We start from the raw sequence: 15,746 nt of genomic DNA on the forward strand, positions 1-15,746 counted from the left end.
TGAGATTCTCCGCCCCCCGTGAAAAAGATGTGACATAAAACTTGAATATTATTTAGCTTAATTAACCTGAGTACCAAACTTTTTCCTTTCTAATTACATTGTCCAACTCTGGTTTTGCAAACTGCTGTTTAGATAAACCAACTTATATGCATATGTCTGCAGTGTCAAGAACTAGAAAGAGAATTAAAATTCTTTCTTTAAATTGTAGAAATGAGCTTTTACTATTTTTTTCTAGAAATCTTGTAAAAAAAATCTCGCATTGAAGAAAAGGCAAGAACATGTCTTCAAATAAATGCATTTATAATGAGAAATTCTTTTTGAGCATAAATACTCAAAAAATCTGCAAGTATTCTTTGTGCGAATGCGATACACAGGCAAATGAAAGAACACCTATTTGTGTTATCTCACATAACCTTAATTTAAGTAACAGTATCCTCCCTTATTAATATAGGAAGAGATTGGAGAGGAAGAGGTTAAACTTTTAATTGGTTGTTTACTGTTTCAGTTCCAGGCAGCATTTATGTATCTGCCCAACACTGGGATGGCTTAGGAATAATAGTGGGTGTACTGACTGTAAATAAGCTGCGAGTTACAAGCCCATGAACAAGCCACGATCTGATGTAATAAATCACAAGTCAGACGCTCTTGTGGTTTGTGACATCACAGGCACTCGAAGAGCTATTTATAAGCTCTACCGTGCACTGTCAAGAGTATTGCCAGTTCAGAAACGCCTGCGAATTAAAATGTTTAGGATTCTTTTCTTATGGTCCTTCTTAGATAGGGTGACCTATTTGCATCAAATTCAAACCAATACAAAGACAGGATCGCTTGGGGACACAGGTCAAGCAGGGCCAGACACTTGCATTGGAGGGGACCTAGCTTAGTTGAGTACACAGGAGACGTGCCGCTGAGCTGACTATCACTGTTGCTCTTTCAACAGTAGTTTTTCTTCCAGCTCCACTAAGGTGACCTGAAACACTGCAAAAAAATACTTGAGGAGTGCAATGAGGGAAACACAAAGAGGGTCAGTGAGGACAAGATGACGAGAGATGCGATGGAAAATCATCTGAAGGGTCACAAGGCTGGAAGTCACTCCTGCTATTGTCCTGCTATCAGACGACACAGTTTGTAAACGTTACCACCCACGCTGCTGCTTGTGGTGGCTTTTCAGGTGCAAGATGGTAACGGTCAAAGTCTTCCTCTGATACAGTACAGAGTTAATGGTTTTGCCTAAATCTGCTTTGGTTGTAGCACCTTAAGCTGCTCTGATGTTAACTGCAACAGCAGGTGAAGCACCTCCCTAATTCAGAGAAAAGCTGAGCCTTCATTCCTACGTGTTAGAAACTGCTTTATGAGTAGCAAAGCATCGGCTGCTTCTACTGACGAGCTTATTCATATCAGGATCAACTTATTTCCAGGATCAGTCGCTTCCACAGAGGTCAGGGCAGCAGCAGAGCAGAGCAGGCGGCTGCTGGTACAAGGGCACTTCTGAGGCAGACGAGGAACTTCTGCAGGAAAATTACCCTGTGTGTGCAAGGCTTTAGAAAGCAAGACAACACAAACATTTCTAAACTGACCAGAGAGAAACACTGCAAAACCCTCAGGCATAATAACTGATTGATAAAACAACAGGAAAAGAGATTTAAGCAAGAAAGGGAGAGAGAATAGTAGCAAGCCTTAGAGGCTTCTTACTATTTAATTCAATCAAAGAAAGGTAACAGCTGTTTAGTTAAAAGCAGAATCTCCGTAAAATTAGTGCAATTATGCAGAAATACATTATCTTGTGTACGTCAATTTGACTGCAACTTTCCTCAGTGTTCAACACATGTATACTGCTAAGCAAGAACGCAAGCGAAACACGTCACCAGCTGCTCCTCCCCACCTGCTATGCCAGCCCCGTTCTGAGGTCTCCGCTCCCCTGGAGGGGCTCTCACAATGGCCAACACATTGCTGTCGGTAAGAAATGGTCAAAAAGTCCCATTTTTAAATTCCTTAGGGAAAGTAGGGGGCCTTCCTGGTATTATGGTGCATGAAAGTTTACTGTAGTGTTTATTAGCAGTACTGCCATAACCAGGGTGATCTACTGTTATCAGCAAGGTAATCTTTGGATACCTACCAATACAGCTGGGGGAAAATGGACATCCCCAGGCACAAACGTTTTCTGTGTACTGAGGCTGTACTGACACAATGACCTATGCGTATTTTGTTTGCCTCTGATTTTCATAAGAACTGAGCTTGCCAGCAGACACTATTATTGTTAAGCTCTTCAGAAGAGGAAGCCCACTCCTCTGGTACAAAGGCACTGGTATTGCCAACTGAAATTACAGGCAAAAGGACTAACAGCAGGTGCCAAAGAGCTAAAACCCAGAATACTTAAGTAAATCCTGTATGAAATATGCATGATACAATTTCCTTCTGCTTTCAGGATCAGGTGACTAATTGTAATTTGTTGAATTGTTAAGGTAAAACCCATCTCCTAAAGGAAATTGCAAAGGATTTCCTAAAATAGCCCTCTGAAATTTCCAGGTCTCTTTTATGTCCTACCAAACAAAATTATAAAGCAGACAAATAGTCATGAACTGAAAAGTGTCTCCTCCCTTTTCCCGCTTCAGAACGGTGGAGATGGTGCTCTCTTGACCTGACTGACAGCTGCAGTTTTACCCTTGAAATGACCCCTGTATTTCCCTGGAAATAATGCTGGTGTAGAGCAGGAAGGAAGCAGGAGCAACTTGTGGCTGCTACGATAAAGAAACTCTTAATGAGCATCAATGCTGCAGGGAAGCTTTATCAAGGAGGTCTGCCCTGCTCTTGGGCTTGAACTCAGCCCGTCCTAGTTTCTGGTAAATGTTTCCAGTCGGGATTGAAGTCTTGAAGCTAAAATTCCCTGGTACCCAGCGGTGCTCGGTTTGGATTTGGCATTTGCTAAATGCATTCATCCTGGTAGAACAGACTCTGTTATCTCAAGGGCTCGAAAGGGAAAGCAAATGCCTGGGACCTGCAAGGTTGGCAGGTCAGGAGTCTTGTTAACAGGCTCCAATCGAGCACCGATGACTGGAGATAGTGACCAGAAGCGGTTCCCAGCTGGCAGGGGTTCAGCTTCCTGTGTGACATGAGTCAGTGGCGCCGGGCCAGGGACCAGCAAACAAAGTACCCTCAGTACAGCAGAGACGCCAGGGACTGCGTGGCTTATCAAAAGCTGGGCTCTTCTCTGGGTTTTTAGGGGCAGCCTCCTACACCTCTTAGTGCTGTTCAGGCTTATTAGCTACTGGGACCATGAGCAGAGGACTGTGTGGGTGTGAGGTTATTGGGAAATTTTCATTAGGGCTGAGGTGGACATACGGAGAAGCAAAACTCTACTCCCGGCTGCTGATACTGCTATCCCATCCTCCACGCAACTCCACCAGAGATTTATAAGCAAGTGTCACCACACTAGAGGCATCTGCCCCTCACCTCAGCAGGGAATCCCCTACAAGGCTTGTGTTTCGGCACGGGAACTCAGCACAGTCCTACAGAAAGCAGCAGAGCCACCTCTCTGGTCCAACTGCTTGTGCTCTCCTCTCTGTTATGCATGGGCAGAGAGTTCCAGGTCTGAACATGAGACCGGAGACACTTTCAACTTTAAGCAGCTTTCTCATTTTTCTGAAGTCTAAAATGCCACACCTAGAAATTTCTGAGACAGGAAGAGTTAGCATTTCAAATAAGCAACCTGATATTCAAAGCAGTTGTCTCTGACAGATTCCAAGTCTTTAAAACAAGGTTGTGCAGGCACACAAGTGAAGAGAAAATACTTGGATTAATGAAAGAAGTAAGTAACAATAGATTTAATTAATCAATAACCACAGACACCCTTCAGAACCACTGCCAGCCAGCTGGAAAGTTTCTCTCTTGCGTAACAAAGTCAAACTCTAAGTGTTTTATTGCTCAATGGAGACTTTTTTTTTTAAGCCTTAGGTTTGCATTTCATCTGGAATTAGTGACCTTTCAAAAACATTGACCCTTTTGTGTGCACTCAGGTGTTTTTTTTCTTCTGGTGAAAGGATGAGAGAAAATGTCAAATGACACTGAACTGACAGACGAGGCGTAGGTGTCTCAGAAATACCTATGGATGATTTCTTCAGAATGAACAATGTGTCCCAGAACACATTTTGAAACGCTGACTCTGAGTTGATAGCTCTCAAGGACATATCTGCTGCATGTGCTCATGAACACATGCTGGGAAATGTCCAAAAAAAATCTTTCCTTTTTCTCATGATCAGAGGCTGTTCCAAGGACTATACAGGAAGAGAGCTGGAGACAGAAAAACTGTCAACCTGAAGAGACAAAACCTGAAGAGACAAGATGGCCATGAAAAAGGAGAGTGAACAGTACTGAAGAGACCAGTCGTGGCAGGGCCGAGCTGAGCCAAGGCTCCTTCGCATATCACTGCAGGATGCTGCTACGCTGATGTACCAGATTGAATACGGATGCGGTGCAGCTACTTTTATGCACTGCTGGGACACAACATACTGCTTTCACACCTGATTTAGCCAGGGAAGGAGGTCATGGAAAAAACAAGAGGGAGACTAGGCAGCAGGGAGTAACAGTAAGTGTCATCCGAAGATAAACAGCAACATAGCTTATCCTTACAATAGTTACACCTGTGGTAAGAACATCTGCTGAAGGCACTTATGAAGTAGTTTCCTCATGATGACTCTACAGCTAAGAAGCCACATCAACTTGCTGTATCTCAGGGGATTTCTAGAAAAATATCATCTGTCTACTCACATAACAACGCAGGATGCAGGGAATCTGGAATTAAACTTGTAATCCTTAGCAGGCTAGCAGCCTTAGTACACTGCCTCACTTTAAAGTCTCCCAGCTTGAGAAGGTTTCCAGAATGAGTCCCTCACTCAGCAAGGATGTTCTTGTGGGGCAGCTATGGGATTGACCATTGTCTACCGTGAGCTGGACTGAGACTTATCAATTCACACAAACCTGGCTAAACAGTCCATCCTTCCAAGCCACTAACAATGGCAGCATGACAGAACCTGCTCCTTTTGCCACTCTGAGCTTTAGACATGACTTTTAGATGCTCCAAGCTTAATCTTCTTGGAGGAGATATGTTAATTAGGTTCCGTTAACTCAAAGATAAAGAATTTTTACAGAACCTGAGCAACTTCTTCCTGTCATAAACCAGTGATAAGTATCTATTATCTCAATTAACTGATGTTACTCTAAATGATAGAGATCATGTTGAAGGCTAGAATCTAAAGTGAGAAAGCATCTTATGGATCCAGATCCCATTTCACTTACCCTTACATACATCAGAGGAACTGCACCACAGACAAGGGGGGTACCATTGCTATGATTAGAACTACACTGATTGTCTTTAACCCAACAGGTCCTGATTTAACTGCTCTCCTTCCTGGTGCTGGGATTGGAGCATGCAAATAGTCCAGCTGAATCAGACTATGCCCAGGACAAATATAGTATGTTGGACTGGAGCCACAGTTCTTATCATCTTCCAGAGTTAAGCCCACAGTGTTTCAAGTCTTACGCATATACTTGAGAGCTTAAGGTAGGACCATCGGTCGTGGTCTGTCACTGTTTAAGAATCTCTATATTTAGCACAGAAAACCATTTAAAAAAAAAACAAAAACAAAAATATTGAGACTACAGAAATATGAATAATCAGCAAGTAACTTGGGATGAAGAAAGAAACCTAATGAAGCTATCTCAAAGCAAACAGATTCTCATGTATACAGTGGCAACTCATATGTAGTTTTATTAAGGAAGAGAACTTACACTTGAGTAAATCTAATGTTTCAATCTAATGTTTCAACTCAAGCCCAGGGGATGCTGTTTAAAAATACTGAACAACCTTAAATGTAGTTCTTATACCATAGGTTACTGATAAGGTAATTTAAAATCCATCTATTTTACCTGTGTGCTGTTCAGCTTTTCCCCCTGACTTTGGATAAGGAACACAGGCATCTTAATTTCAAATTCCACTCCTACTGCAGCTCTGAAATAGTGAATCACTTTAGCTATGTCAGGGTATTCCCATCAATAACATTTTGTTATTGTGAGTTTTGTTATTTGTACATCTGTGAGTGTAGTCACTGGGATGCAGGCCGGATCCCACAGCCAGCCCTGAAGTTGCCTGTTTAAACACAGGACAAGCCCATCTCCTCCAGTTCATTGCATCACAAAACTAAGGACAAGAAGTAGGGTTTTTTTCTCTCTTTAGCCCACTCAACGCAGGCCCCACTTCACTGATGCTCCTGAAACTACAGGGTCAAATTACACCTATAAATCTTCAAAGGTTCTTGTAGCACTTGTTTTCCCCAAACCTCCTGTTTTCCTTTCCAGGGTTGGTCATTGGGAACCCAATGGCGATTTCCATTTATCTTTATTTATAAAATGAGACTATAACTTGCAGCCCTGATGTTAGAACTGTAGACTTAGTAGAAATCATAGAAATATTGGGCTGTAAGGACCTCAGAGGTCCCTTCCTTACTACAAAGTAAATATGCCTAGACTGCCATTGACTGACAAAGCTTTGTTCTTGAAGGACTCCATAAACAGGGACTTCACAGCCTTCAAGGCTGCTTCTCTGCTTCTCTCTTCCTATTTTCAGAATAAATCTGCTTCTGACACTTAACCAAAATCTTTGTTTATGCAAACAAAGCTGGCCACTATTTGTTGCATGCTCCTCTTGCCATGGAAGCAGAGAACAATTAATCCCTGTTCTTTTTATAGCTCCATTAGAAGATAGTTTTTCATGTTCCTCCTCAATCTTCTTTCTGCTACACCAACAAACCCAATTCCTTCCATCATTCCACTTTGGCCAGGTTTTCTAGACCTGTGACAGTTTTCGTCACTCACTTTTAAACCCACTTCATTTTGTGCCTGTCACAGAGACATGCTCTAGATAGGCTGATGTTTTTTCTCTGATGTTAGCAGAGAGCTTCTTAAATATCTGAAATATGTCAGATGATACCACAAACTGGATCAGGTTTTCTCCAGCAAAGAGAACAATTATATATAGACAAATTCAGTAACTTTCTTTTTAGAAATGTTTTGGTATCATCATGAAAGCTTCCCAGTACTGCTGTATGTCCAGCACACCATCACTAAAATCATCAGAATGAAAATGCCACAGCTCTGCACATCATATTACTTTTGTTACCCTAAGTCTTGGTCTCATCTCTTTAGTCTATTTGCTTCATTCACTGGTTGTGTCTTGTCTTTGACACCTTGTGAGCATTTTGTGGGAATTACTGTCCTTTACTAGATCTGTAGAGTTGCTTAATACGTTGGGACTTCATGGTAAGACTACGTGGTAAGATTGTGGGCATTCAAATAATTTTTTTTTTAAAGTAACATAATAATGTATCAGATGACAAAGCACCCAGCAGCATAGAGGTCAAGGAGACGTAATCTATTAGCAAGACTAATGGGAGGAATTTAGACCAGAGAGGAGCAGAGCAGAGCACTTGGGACAGCAGGTCCTTTACCCTCCACTGGCTCAGAGGCCCAGGGAAGAGGAGGAGCTCAGGGAGATGCCTGCACACTAGCATGAAGAGCCCCATGAAATCATCTGGTAAGCCGGAAGGGGAAGAGGTGAGGTTATGTTCAGCACGCGGATGCAGGCCCCTTGACAGAAATGGCTTTGGTCTTGGATTCTCACTGAACCTCTTTGTTCTCCTCTGATTTTTTGAACAATGTGGTTCTGTTTCCCCCCATGAATGTAACTCCTTATGGGTAACTGCAGTTTTGTTTATTTTTTACATAAAACTTAGGAACTGGCTTTTTTTCTTTCTTTGTAGCAGATGAGCTTGTCAGCTCTTTCCTAATTGTCCTGTGGCTGTCCAGATCAGCAGAGATAGTTGGGTCGTTCTGGATCATTACCATAAAATATAGTCAGGAGGAAAGCTAAGGGAAGTCAGGTTGTTGTATATAATGCCATACAATGTAGGACAGCTATTTAGGTACTCACTTCTCCCCTCACAGGGGTTCATGTTGTCATCAGCCTGTTCTCTAGCTTGCCAACACAAAATCACCAGGTGCTACAGAAATTGCAGGCAAGCCTGAGTTTAACAACTGTTGTGCTTACGAACAGCATCTCAGTGAGATTCAGGGAGGCGAGTGATCTGTTTAACAGCAGAGGTGACAAGTCACTCCACAGTTAGTAGCCTGCCACACTTTTTCCCAGCAAGCCAGCTTTATAGGCCTCCTGTTCATCACTGTCAGAGAGGCTGGGAGAGTGTGTCAAAAATGTGTAATGGAAGTGTGACGGTCTGGGGGGACGATTAGGCCATTTAGTCCAATGTGCTTATCCATTTAAATATTCTGCTTCCACTCAGCCCTTCTTTCTTACTCTTTCCTGAGAGCCTGTGATTCTCCCCTTCTGCCTGCAGACGCAAAGCTCTAGCTGTTGCTTGATCTCATTTCTGTGACATTTCAGGCTCTCTTCCTGCTGACTTGTTCCATCTGGTTATTACCCTTTGAGTGAGAAGTAGCTCTGCCTGCATCTCTGCTGAGTCTCCTCGTCTGTGTGCTGAGTGTTTCGGCTCCTCCTTCCTGAACAAGCAAGCTTGAGCAGGTTTATAAATAGGAGTTTTCAAGCTAATGAGAGGGGGTGCGGGGGTGAGGAAGAGAAACTGCACTGAAGTCGCTTTGGAGGCAGATCCTGACGCGTTTCAGAACGACAGCTTTGTAGGTACAGTCACGGAAGGACATTTGGAGAGGGGATGGTTAAGCACTGAAAGGGGGAAGGGGTTTAATTCTTGGCTCTGCTACAAGTTTTAATATGACTTGGGAAAAGTCATACCTCCTCTCTGAGGTATCAGATGATACGAGCTGAATCCTTTTCCTGCTTTCCTCCCAGCAAATGTACTCTAATGCCTGTGGGGCAGGAATGGTCTATTCCTATGTATTTACTTGCATATCAGTAAAATAAGGTTTGCCTTTTGCTGGGATCTCCCGGTATCGCTATGATAATGCAAACTTCTATTTAGAGGCAGTGCCCTGGCTCCTACATACGACATCCCTCGCTGGGGCACAATATGCACCTTGCACTTTATGATTTTTTTTTCTGCCTTTGGTTTTATCATCCCCACTCAGGGCTGGTAAATAAAGCAGCACAAGTCCTGCTGGGACTAAAATCCTTGTACTGACTTCCAGCCCACTTTGCAGAAGGATAAGTCATTTCCCTTATCTGTACTACGAAGACAAAACAGCCAGTGTGACCTAATTTATACAGATGGCATGTGGGTCAGCAGCTTCATATCTGGACAATGCTCTGCATAGGCTACATGGTTTTGTAAATGCCAAGTGTCACTGTATTTGGTCTCTGAACCAAAAAGCAGGGACCTACACCAAAATGACAGCAGAGCAGTGGCTGTGAGGCAGTCCTCTAATGCCATATGAGTATGTGTGATAAAAGAGAGGTGGGGGCCAGACACACTAAAGGCAATATCAGACCCGAACAGCACGTCCTGCTCCCGAGAAGCCTTCCAGGAGTAACAAGATCGTTAGACAAGTACTCTCCACTTGCAAATCTTAGGACTCAGTGTGACATCTGCAGCGCTTAGCAGATATATGGAGAGGATGTGAGGTCAGACGTAGAATAAAAACTGCGTACAAATGCAGTGGGTCATGGGTTATTGTCTGTGATTGTCCCTGATTGCCTCCAAACATGAAGATTCAGCTGTAAACTGCAGGATGTTCTGTCTCTCTGTCTGCAGTGGAAAGAATCCAGATTCATTCTGGTGCAGGACAGCCTGAATGCAGACATTATGCTTGAAATACTCAGTGTACCTACAAAAGAAGTGATGCTCCTGCCTCCTTTACTTCTGGACCTCACACAGACTAAATCTCAAGCATGCTATTCTCTTCATCCAATAAATTAGGACTAATTCCTTGGAGAGATGATAGAACACAGTCCTCTCCTCCTTGGATCTCCTCATTCAGAAAGTCCTTTCTGAAGAGGTTTGGAAGCTTTCATTTCCAACCATGTAAATGGTTCAAGATATTCCTATATTGTCTCCCCTTCTGTAAGACACCCTTGTTTAGTCCACAGTTAAAACTGATCACTAATAACAAACTCTCTGCTTTCCAAACACACAGCTGCAAGAACTGGCCGTTCAGGACAGCAGCAAGAATCACTTAAAACATTCTGGCATCGTGCAATATGAAGAATTAGCGGCAGCTTTGCAGGAACGCGTTCAGCATTGTGAGGCATATCCAAACAGCAAGAAAGCAGCCCTCATTTACCTATCCCAGCTTGGAAAAGCAACATCCAAATCATCCCTATATTTCTATCCACCGGGCTGAAGGCATGTTTAGTAGGAAGATGAGACTTTCTCCTACTCCCATATATTCACTTCTCCACAAACCGCTTGCAAAAACTTTCACAACCTCTTACAGATAGCTTCAGCAGCCCAGTAGCTTACTGAGGAGATGTAAGATGTGGTAACGATGTCCTACCAGCAGGTTGTATTCAGACAGCAGTTTGGAAGGGGAATGGAAAATTTAGCCCTTGTATTTTATTAGCTGAATGCGATGCTCTTCCAAAGCCTATTGGCAAAGTTAAAAGGTTGATGGAATTTTGAACGAGCAGTCTGAACCGCAGCCAGCTCATGCAGTTTTAACTGGAGACGTACCGAACTTCTCAATGAAGTACTATGCTCCTACTTACTCCTGCAATACAGGAGAAACAGGTCCTTTACACACTGAAGAGGAAATTTGTTCTGGTGGCACTGGGACATGGAAACACAAAATCTTCAACACTATTACTGCTGTCATCACTCTAGGAAACCTGCTTTTGTTAACGTCCCAGAAAAATGTCTCTCTGTAGTAACACAGTATCTCAGGAAAGGTCCACTTCAGAACCTCTCCCATCCAACAACTATGCTTCATTACTTGCCCTTTTCAGAAGCCATTTTTACTATCCAATATTGCTTCTATGTCTCTAAAATATCGGGCTAAGTACCTGTCTCATCTCTCCACAAGCATCAACCATGCTTTCTGCTTTGCGGAGCATGTTGCACAACTATAGGTCCTGTTTGCTACCCAGTCTCCTGACTGCCAGCCCAGTGCCTTATCCACAAGAACACATTGCCTAACAACAAACAAATGAAACAGGACTAACTTCGCACCCTACTTCTGCACTACTTGCAACCAGGAATAGATCCGTTCATTTCACCAGTGGATCTGTTCACTGATGCAGTACTGTGATTTCCAACCCGCAGTATGTGAGAACCCAGGGGCCTGCGAATTATTTTTAAAGGAGTCCATGGATAAAGACCAAGAAAAGCAAGCTACTCTCCCCACAGGAGCCCACACCTCAGCTGGAATTTTCAGTGACTGGCAAATTGGAAAAAGGTTGAAAACCATTTGTCTGGTAACAAGAGACGATGTGTTTCCACAGGCATAAAATTTTGGGGAACTGCTGAGGAATTCTGCCAAGTTGTAACAGTTGCAGTGCCTAGTTGGCACCTGTCTATGAAAAGCAGTATTTGTGAAATAGCTAGGGGTGCACTGAGTATGCAGAAACTATTCCTTATTCCATGCCTGGATGAGACATCCCATACAACTGATAAGCTTTCCTTTGGGTCATTTTAAGCCAGTGCCAGAATCATATGATCATAGAATACCAGGTTGGAAGGGACCTCAAGGATCATCTGGTCCAACCTTTCTTGGCAAAAGCACGGTCTAGACAAAGTGGCCCAGCACCCTGCCCAGCCAAATCTTAAAAGTGTCCAATATTGGGGAATCCACCACTTCTCTGGGAAGATTATTCCAATGGCTGATTATTCTCATTGTGAAAAATTTTCCTCTTGTCTCCACCTGGAATCTCCCCAGGAGTAACTGGTACCCATTACCCCTCGTCTTTTCCATGCGACTCCTTGAAAAAAGGGAGTCTCCATGTTCTTTGTAGCCACCCTTTAAATACTGGAACATGGTGATAAGATCTCCCCTAAACCTTCTTTTCTCAAGGCTAAATAAACCCAGTTCTCTCAGCCTTTCCTCATGTGTCAGGCTTCCCAGTCCTTTGATCATCTTGGTGGCCCTTCTCTGGACCCTCTCCAGCTTGTCCACATCTTTTTTGCATAGCAGGGACTAAAATCGAACACAGTGTTCCAGTTATGACCTCACAAGTGCTGACTATAATGGGATAATGGCTTCTTTACCTCTGCTGGTGAAGCCCTTGTTGATGCAGCCCAGCATCCTGTTGGCTTGCTTTGCCGCAGCAGCACACTGTTCACTCATATGGAACTTGTTGTCCACCAGGACCCCCAGGTCCCTTTCCACAGAGCTCCTCCCCAGCCGGGTAGATCCCAGCCTGTGCTGCACTCCTGGATTATGTTATCCCAGGTGCAAGACCTTACACTTGTCCTTGTTGAACTCCGTAAGGTTCTTGTTAGCTCTCTCTTTCTGCCTATCCAGGTCTTCCTGCAGGGTGGCTCTCCCTTCTCAAATGTCCACTTCCCCGCTGAGTTTGGTATCATCAGCAAACTTCTTGATCCCAGCACCCAGATCACTTATGAAGACATTAAACAGCATTGGGCAGTATCAGTCCCTGGAGGACCCCACTTCTGACAGGTTGCCAGTTTGAAAAGGAGCTATTTACCACCACCCTCTGGGTGCAGCCTGTCAGCCAGTTTCCTACCGCTGCGCAGACGACTTGTCTAGACTGTAACACATCAGATTCTCTAGGAGGAGGCAGCAAATTGAATCACATGAAATCTCCCCAGTGCAGAAAACTGCTTGTTGCATGGGGAACTACCGCAGGCTCCTCTGACCCTTCCAGTTCCCCATAATGCAACCAAGCCTTTCACAGGGTGCGCACGAGCTGTTCACAGCAAAGTCACAAACATATTTCAGCAAAATGTTTTCCTTGGGAAAATACAAGGTAAAGTTGCACTTTCTCTGCAAGATCACACACTGATGATGACATTGTGTCTAGCAGAATGGAAAAAGAGGATTTTCCATTTTTAAAATTTCTCTGACGCAAAAGGTCAACAGTGAGAAGGAAAAGCACCCTGAGCCACTCCGGATGCTCCAAATGAACCTAAATAACACATTTGAGAAATTACACTTTAGGGAAAACATTATGGTTTTGTTCAAAAACCACACACGAAAATTAAAATGTTGCAGAATAAAATTTCTTTTTTACTCTACTCACCCCAGTTTTAGTAACAGGTTACTACCCCAGAAGTCTTTGCAGGATCACCCCTTAACTTGGCTGGTTCTCCTTCCCTTCACAAGTATGCTGCTCTTTGGTATAGCGCTGGATGCCCACTCAGCACCTTTTACATATGGATCTTCCTACCATGCCTGAAAGGTTTCCCCCATGCACACATAACCTCTGTCCCTTTTCATCATGGCCCTTTGCTTTGGCACAACTAGTCTGTGTCACCTTGGAGACAGAAACGCACACACCACAGTGAGGTACATGCCTTCCAGCAGGGCAGGTAGCTGGATGCAAAGGAGGACCTAGGAAGCCAGGGAGCTCTGCAGAGGAACAGCTTTTCTCTTATTAGGATAATACTGCAATCAACACCCAGTTGTTCAAGTCACAGAGTTAAAAATGAGCTGATTATAATACCCATGCTCTGTATAGGCCTCCTGAATGGTTTTGCTGGGCTGTCCAGACTATTCACTGTTTATATCTTTCTGCCTGGGGCAATTTTTGCCATTACAACGGGGGGGGGTGGGGGTGGGGGGAAGCGCTGATGAGGAACACTCCTCCTTCAAAATCCTGCCTGTATTTAGTTTTGCTCACACTCCAGGAGGTACCTGTTATCCGGAACACAGGAGACCTATTTTCTCTGTGGCAATGCACGTTTAGTAGTCTTTTGTGTCTGATGAAAAATGCACACACTAAAATATCATCAGATGATAAAAAAGCAAGAGAATACTACTAGGATAAATAGCTAGTTTCCAAGTTTATCCCTGCATTGTGGCACATTAAAGAAACACTAGATAGAATCCATACAAAGCCACTGGTACATAAAGGCACAGCAGCGAGAGAACCAAACCCAAGCTGCAAGCTGGTTTATGCAAAATCTAACTACGGATTGTGGTCGGAGTAAGGTATCTATCTTCCCTGCAGTGCCTGGTAGCAGCTTAAAGTCCTATTAAGTGCCTGTGTCTTTACATCACTATATGTCTTGAAAAAAATCTGGTCCTGCCTGTAAAGTCAGAGCTATTTCAAAATTGATACACATTCAGTGCCTTAATGAGGACTGTTTATCCTTACTTTCCCATCAGTTAAATTATCTGTCATAGTTTCTCAAGACTAACACAAAGAACCAAGCTTTACTAAATACCACAGTTGAGGATTTCCTCAGCAGTGTTTTCTCCAACAGACAACTCCTGCCATGTGCTATCAGTAGTCTGCAAGTATCTGGCCAGAGGGTATTGCTTCAGTTTTTTGGATGCATTTCCAAGGTCACAAGGATTTTCACACCTTTTACAGCTGGCTGCTCAATGGCAGGTAAAGGATGTTGCAGCTAATGGGAACACAGATTGGAGCTAATTATAGAGTGATTGACTTGCCATGGACTTAATTGCTTATTAGAAGTCACACTGATCTCTGAAATGGAGGCTATGAATATCATAATATGCAAAGAAATATCCACCATGTGAGGAATAAACATAAAAAGCTCATTCAGGTAGAAGGAACAGAGTTTGTAAGCAAGAGTTTGTAAGCAACTTCTTTCCGTGTGTCACATATTTCGGCATCAATGCTTGGAAGCCGAATCTAAGTGTTCAGGTGTAAATGTCAGCAAATGAATTTATACAAGAGCAGCTCTAGGGCCCCAGTCTTGCCAAGGACCGATACCAAGTCACAGTGCCAGCCAGTTACTGCTAAGTACTTGTATAGGGGGAGCACAGTTAGGAAGCTGCATTTTCAGGAAGCTCTACTTGTATTAAGCAACTCCGCAAGTTCTCCTTTCACTACAGGTCACCAACTCACACCACCCTCTCTTCCTGTCTTGCAGCATGTGTTGCTTGCTGAGCGCTACCCAAGCCAGAGACTGCACACCTGTATCAGCAGAAGTACCTGCAGAAGCCAACACAGAATCTGGGTCCTTGCTTAGAAAGCTTTTTATGCGCTTTTTAGGCTCTGCCTAGTTTCAGGACCTTTCCTTCAGTTTCCTTCCCTATTCTTGCCCACAGGCACCAGCTGTCTCCATTGCCTTTTCCACCATCTTCTCCTATTTCTCCATGGAGCCCTAGCAGGCCAAACTCAGTGCAGGCCTAAGATACTACAGTGGGTACCAACTGTAGTATCTTACCCACCTTGCAGTCTGGGCTCAAGAAGGTACCATGTTTGCAATGTACTGCAGTGCAGTTAACAAAGCATCCTTATTTTTTCCCTCCCAAGCATCCCTGTTCATATTTTTAACTCTGATAGTGGTGAGCTTTTTCTTTCATTTAGCATTCATGGCAGTTCTTTCCTCGGAAGGTCCCACTGTCTTGAACATCACATGGGAACTCCAGGCACTAACTTACATTCAGGGACAAATTTTGCATAGGTGTCTGACAGTTACACCACTTCAGCATCCAGTCCTGTCATTCAGAAGCAGGGGCATGTACCTGCTTTTCAGCTGCTGCATTTCACAGCTGAACACGTGAGTGCAAGTTTAAACTGAAACCAACCAGCTCAAGGTAATCATAGAGTCATAGGATCATTTAGGTTGGTAAAGATGCTTAAGATCATCAAGTCCAACCAAATGCATGTGTCTGTA

This window comes from Larus michahellis, chromosome 1 (assembly GCF_964199755.1).
Source record: "Larus michahellis chromosome 1, bLarMic1.1, whole genome shotgun sequence".
Lineage (NCBI taxonomy): Eukaryota > Metazoa > Chordata > Aves > Charadriiformes > Laridae > Larus > Larus michahellis.